Source organism: Arachis ipaensis, chromosome B10, assembly GCF_059453495.1.
Source record: "Arachis ipaensis isolate K30076 ecotype BB chromosome B10, ASM5945349v1, whole genome shotgun sequence".
In the NCBI taxonomy this organism is placed as follows: Eukaryota; Viridiplantae; Streptophyta; class Magnoliopsida; order Fabales; family Fabaceae; genus Arachis; species Arachis ipaensis.
Window position 1 is genome coordinate 35,642,811 of NC_142435.1, and position 6,000 is coordinate 35,648,810.

At 40.8% G+C, this 6,000-nt stretch overlaps 1 non-coding gene across 1 annotated transcript; it reads left to right on the forward strand.

The window, feature by feature from the left end:
• Nucleotides 1-5,142: 5,142 nt before the first annotated feature.
• LOC148579678 (small nucleolar RNA R71) lies at nt 5,143-5,250 on the forward strand. The gene has a single exon (XR_015896318.1). It is a non-coding gene; the product is annotated as a small nucleolar RNA R71 (small nucleolar RNA).
• The last annotated feature ends 750 nt before the right edge of the window (nt 5,251-6,000 follow it).

The following is a 6,000-nucleotide window of genomic DNA, read 5'->3' on the forward strand; positions in this document are numbered from 1 at the left end:
ATTTTTGCTCAAGTCCCTCAATTTCAGCCAGAAAATAGATGAAATCACAGAAAAATACACAAACTCATAGTAAAGTCTAGAAATGTAAATTTAACATAAAAACTAATGAAAACATCCCTAAAAGTAACTAGATCCTACTAAAAACATACTAAAAATAATGCCAAAAAGCGTATAAATTATCCGCTCATCACAACACCAAACTTAAATTGTTGCTTGTCCCCAAGCAACTGAATATCAAATAGGATAAAAAAGAAGAGAATATACTATAAATTCCAAACTATCAATGAAACATAGCTTCAATCAGATGAGCGGGACATGTAGGTTTTTGCCTCTTGAATAGTTTTGGCATCTCACACTATCCATTGAAGTTCAGAATGGTTGGCTTCTATAGGAACTCAGAGTTCAGATAGTGTTATTGACTCTCCTAGTTCAGTATGATGATTCTTGAACACAGCTTCTTTATGAGTCTTGGCCGTGGCCCTAAGCACTTTGTTTTCCAGTATTACCACCAGATACATAAATGCCACAGACACATAATTGGGTGAACCTTCTCAGATTGTGACTCAGCTTTGCTAAAGTCCCCAATTAGAGGTGTCCAGGGTTCTTAAGCACACTCTTTTTTTTTGCTTTGGACCTTGACTTTAACCGCTCAATCTCAAGTTTTCACTTGACACCTACACGCCACAAGCACATGGTTAGGGACAGCTTGGTTTAGCCGCTTAGACCAGGATTTTATTCCTGTAGGCCCTCCTATCCACTGATGCTCAAAGCCTTGGGATCCTCTTTATTTGCCCTTGCCTTTTGGTTTTAAGGTTTATTGGCTTTTTGCTCTTGCCTCTTGGTTTTAAGAGCTTTTGGCTTTTTCTGCTTGCTTTGTCTCTTTCTTTCTATTTTTTTTCGCCCCTTTTTTTTTCTGCAAGCTTTGTTCTTTGTTGCTTTTTCTTGCTTCAAGAATCATTTTTATGATTTTTCAGATTATCAAATAACATGTCTCCTTGTCATCATTCTTTCAAGAGCCAACATATTTAACATTCTTAAACAACAACTTCAAAAGATATATGCACTGTTCAAGCAATCATTCAGAAAACAAGAAGCATTGTCACCACATCAATATAATTAAACTAAGTTCAAGGATAAATTCGAAACTCATGTACTTCTTGTTCTTTTGAATTAAAACAGTTTTTATTTAAGAGAGGTGATGGATTCATAGGACATTCATAACTTTAAGACATAGTTACTAACTACTAATGATCATGTGATGAAGACACAAACATAGATAAGCACTTAACATAGAAAACGAAAAACAGAGAAAGTAAGAACAAGGAATGAGTCCACCTTAGTGATGGTGACGTTTCCTTCTTGAGGAACCAATGATGTCCTTGAGCTCTTCTATGTCTCTTCCTTGTCTTTGTTGCTCCTCCTTCATTGCTTTTTGATCTTCTCTTATTTCATGAAGGATGATGGAGTGCTCTTGATGTTCCACCCTTAGTTGTCCCATATTGGAACTCAATTCTCCTAGGGAGGTGCTGATTTGCTCCCAATAGTTTTGTGGAGGAAAATGCATTTGAGGCATCTCCGGGATCTCATGGTGATGAGCTTCATACGCCTCTTGAGCTCCATGAATGGGCTCTCTTGCTTGCTCCATCTTTTTCTTAGTGATGGGCTTCTCTTCCTTAATAGGAATGTCTCCTTCTATGAAAGCTCCAGCTGAGTAACATAGATGGCAAATAAGAAGAGGAAAAGCTAGCCTTGCTATGGGGGATGACTTTTCGGCTATTTTGTAGAGTTCATTAGAGATGACTTCATGAACTTTTATTTCCTCTCCAATCATGATGCTATGAATCATGATGGCCCGATCCACAGTAACTTCAGATCGGTTGCTAGTGGGGATGATGGAGCATTGGATGAATTCCAACCATCCTCTAGCCACAGGCTTGAGGTCCAATCTTCTTAGTTGAACCGGCTTGCCTTTGGAGTCAATCTTCCATTGAGCTCCTTCCACACATATGTCCATGAGGACTTGGTCCAACCTTTGATTAAAGTTGACCCTTCTAGTGTAGGGGCGTTCATCTCCTTGCATCATAGGCAAGTTAAATGCCAACCTCACATTTTCCGGACTAAAATCCAAGTATTTCCCCCGAACCATTGTAACATAGTTCTTTGGATCCGGGTTCTTACTTTGATCATGGTTCTTGGTGATCCATGCATTGGCATAGAACTCTTGAACCATTAGGATGCCGACTTGTTGGATGGGATTTGTTAGAACTTCCCAACCTCTTCTTTGAATTTCATGTCGGATCTCCGGATACTCATTTCTTTTGAGTTTGAAAGGGACCTCAGGGATCACCTTCTTCTTGGCCACAACATCATAGAAGTGGTCTTGATGGACTTTGGAGATGAGCCTTTCCATCTCCCATGACTCGGAGGTTGAAGCTTTTGTCTTCTCTTTTCCTTTTCTAGAAGATTCTCCGGTCTTAGGTGCCATCAATGGTAATGGAAAAACAAAAAGCTTATGCTTTTACCACACCAAACTTAGAAGTTTGCTCGCCCTCGAGCAAGAGAAGAAATAATAGATGAAGAAGAAGAAGAAATGGAGGAGAGGGAGAGGGGGTTGTGTTTCGGCCAAGAAGAGAATAGAGGGTTGTGTTGTATGAAAATGAGGAAGAATGGAGAGTTATATATAGGGATGGGAGGGGGGGTAAAGGTTCGGCCATTTAGGGTGGGTTTGGGTGGGAAATTGATTTTGAATTTTGAAGGTAGGTGGAGTTTATGAGGTAGGTTTATGGGGAAGAGTGGATGGATGTGAGTGGGGAAGAGGTGATGGGGAAGAGAGATTGAGGTGATTGGTGAAGGGTTTTGGGGAAGAGTGTTTATGGGATTTTGTGAAAGAGGGGTGAGAAGAAGTGAGAGGAGGTAGGTGGGGATCCTGTGGGATCCACAGATCCTGAGATGATCCTGTGGGGTCCACAGATCCTGAGGTGTTCAAGGATTTACAACCTTGCACCAAATTAGGCATGTAAAATGCCCTTGCACACAACTCTGGGCGTTCAGCGCCAGGTTGGTGTCCATTTTGGGCGTTCAACGCCCATTTGTTGCCCATTTCTGGCGTTGAACGCCAGAACCATGCTTGTTCTGGGCGTTCAGCGCCAGCTCTTCTCCAGGGTGCATTTCTGGCGTTCAGCGCCAGAACCATGCTCTGTTCTGGCGTTGAACGCCCAAAACATGCTTCTTACTGGCGTTTAAACGCCAGTAAGGTCTTCCTCCAAGGTGTGATTTTTCTTCTGCTGTTTTTTATTCCGTTTTCAATTTTTATATTTATTTTGTGACTCCACATGATCATGAACCTATAAAGACATATAACTAAGAAAAAAAGTAGTTAGATAAATAAAAATTGGGTTGCCTCCCAACAAGCGCTTCTTTAATGTCAATAGCTTGACAGTGGGCTCTCATGGAGCCTTACAGATGTTCAGAGCATTGTTGAGACTCTCCAACACCAAACTTAGAGTTTGGATATAGGAGTTCAACACCAAACTTAGAGTTTGGTTGTGGCCTCCCAACACCAAACTTAGAGTTTGACTGTGGGGGCTTTGTTTGACTCTGCTTTGAGAGAAGCTTTTTCTACTTCCTCTCCATGGATGCAGAGAGAGATCCTTGAGTTGTAAACACAAGGTTGTCCTTATTCAATTGAAGGATCAATTCTCCTCTGTCCACATCAATCACAGCTCTTGCTGTGGCTAGGAAAGGTCTTCCTAGGATGATGGATTCATCCTCTTCCTTTCCAGTATCTAAGACTATGAAATCAGCAGGGATGTAAAGGCCTTCAACCTTTACTAACACGTCCTCTACTTGTCCATAAGCCTGTTTTCTTGAATTATCTGCTATCTCTAATGAGATTTTAGCAGCTTGCACCCCATAGATTCCCAGTTTCTCTATTACAGAGAGAGGCATGAGGTTTATCCCTGAACCAAGATCACACAAAACCTTAAAGATAACGGTGCCTATGGTACAAGGTATTATGAACTTTCCAGGATCCTGTCTCTTCTGAGGCAATGTCAGTTGATCCTGATCACTTAGTTCATTGGTGAACAAGGGAGGTTCATCTTCCCAAGTCTCAATACCAAATAATTTGGCATTCAGCTTCATGATTGCACCAAGGAACTTGGCAGTTTGCTCTTCAGTAACATCCTCATTCTCTTCAGAAGAGGAATACTCATCAGAGTTCATGAATGGCATAAGGAGGTTCAATGGAATCTCTATGGTCTCTAGATGAGTCTCAGATTCCTTAGGTTCCTCAGAGGGAAGCTCCTTATTGATCACTGGACGTCCCAGGGGGTCTTCCCCCTTGGGATTCACGTCCTCTCCTTCCCTTATAGGTTCGGCCATGGTGCTTATGTCAATGGCCTTGCACTCTCCTTTTGGATTCTCTCCTGTATTGCTTGGGAGAGTACTAGGAGGGATTTCAGTGATCCTTTTACTCAACTGGCCCACTTGTGCTTCCAAATTTCTAATGGAAGACCTTGTTTCATTCATGAAACTCACAGTGGCCTTAGATAGATCAGAGACTAAATTTGCTAAGCTAGATGGATTCTGCTCAGAATTCTCTGTCTGTTGCTGAGTGGATGATGGAAAAGGCTTGCTATTGCTAAACCTGTTTCTTCCACCATTATTAAAGCCTTGTTGAGGCCTTTGATCCTTCCATGAGAGATTTGGATGATTTCTCCATGATGGGTTATAAGTGTTTCCATAAGGTTCACCTAAGTAATTCACCTCTGCTATTGCAGGATTTTCAGGATCATAAGCTTCTTCTACATAAGAAGCCTCTTGAGTACTGTTGGATGCAGCTTGCATTCCATTCAGACTCTGAGAAATCATATTGACTTGCTGAGTCAATATTTTGTTCTGAGCCAATATGGCATTCAGAGTATCAACTTCAAGAACTCCCTTCTTCATAGGCGTCCCATTACTCACAGGATTCCTCTCAGAAGTGTACATGAACTGGTTATTGGCAACCATGTCAATGAGTTCTTGAGCTTCTGCAGGCATTTTCTTTAGGTGAATGGATCCACCTGCAGAAGTATCCAATGACATCTTTGATAGCTCAGATAAACCATCATAGAAGATATCCAGGATGGTCCATTCTGAAAGCATGTCAGAAGGACACTTTTTGGTCAGCTGCTTGTATCTTTCCCAAGCTTCATAGAGGGATTCACCTTCTTTCTGTCTGAAGGTTTGAACATCAGCTCTAAGCTTGCTCAGCTTTTGAGGAGGAAATAACTTGGCAAAGAAAGCCGTGACCAGCTTATCCCAAGAGTTCAGGCTGTCTTTGGGTTGAGAGTCCAACCATATTCTAGCTCTGTCTCTTACAGCAAAAGGGAAAAGCATAAGCCTGTAGACTTCAGGATCTACTCCATTAGTCTTAACAGTATCACAGATCTGCAAGAATTCAGTTAAGAACTGAAAAGGATCTTCAGATGGAAGTCCATGAAACTTGCAGTTCTGCTGCATCAGAGAAACTAGCTGAGGTTTCAGCTCAAAGTTGTTTGCTCCAATGGCATGAATGGAGATGCTTCTTTCATGTAAATTGGAATTTGGTGCAGTAAAGTCACCAAGCATTCTCCTTGCATTATTGTTGTTGGGTTCGGCTGCCATCTCCTTTACTTGTTCGAAATTTTCAATAAGGTTGTCTCTGGATTGTTGTAATTTAGCTTCTCTTAGTTTCCTCTTCAGAGTCCTTTCAGGTTCTGGATCAGCTTCAACAAGAATGCCTTTTTCTTTGTTCCTGCTCATAAGAAAGAGAAGAGAACAAGAAAAGAAGAGGAATCCTCTATGTCACAGTAAAGAGGTTCCTTATTGTTAGTAGATGAATAAATAATTAGAAGGAGATGAGGGAGAAGGATTTTCGAAAATTATTTTTGAAAAAGAGTTAGTGATTTTCGAAAATAGTTTTTGAAAAAGGTTAGTAATTTTCGAAAATTTTAAAATAAAAAATTAAAATAATTA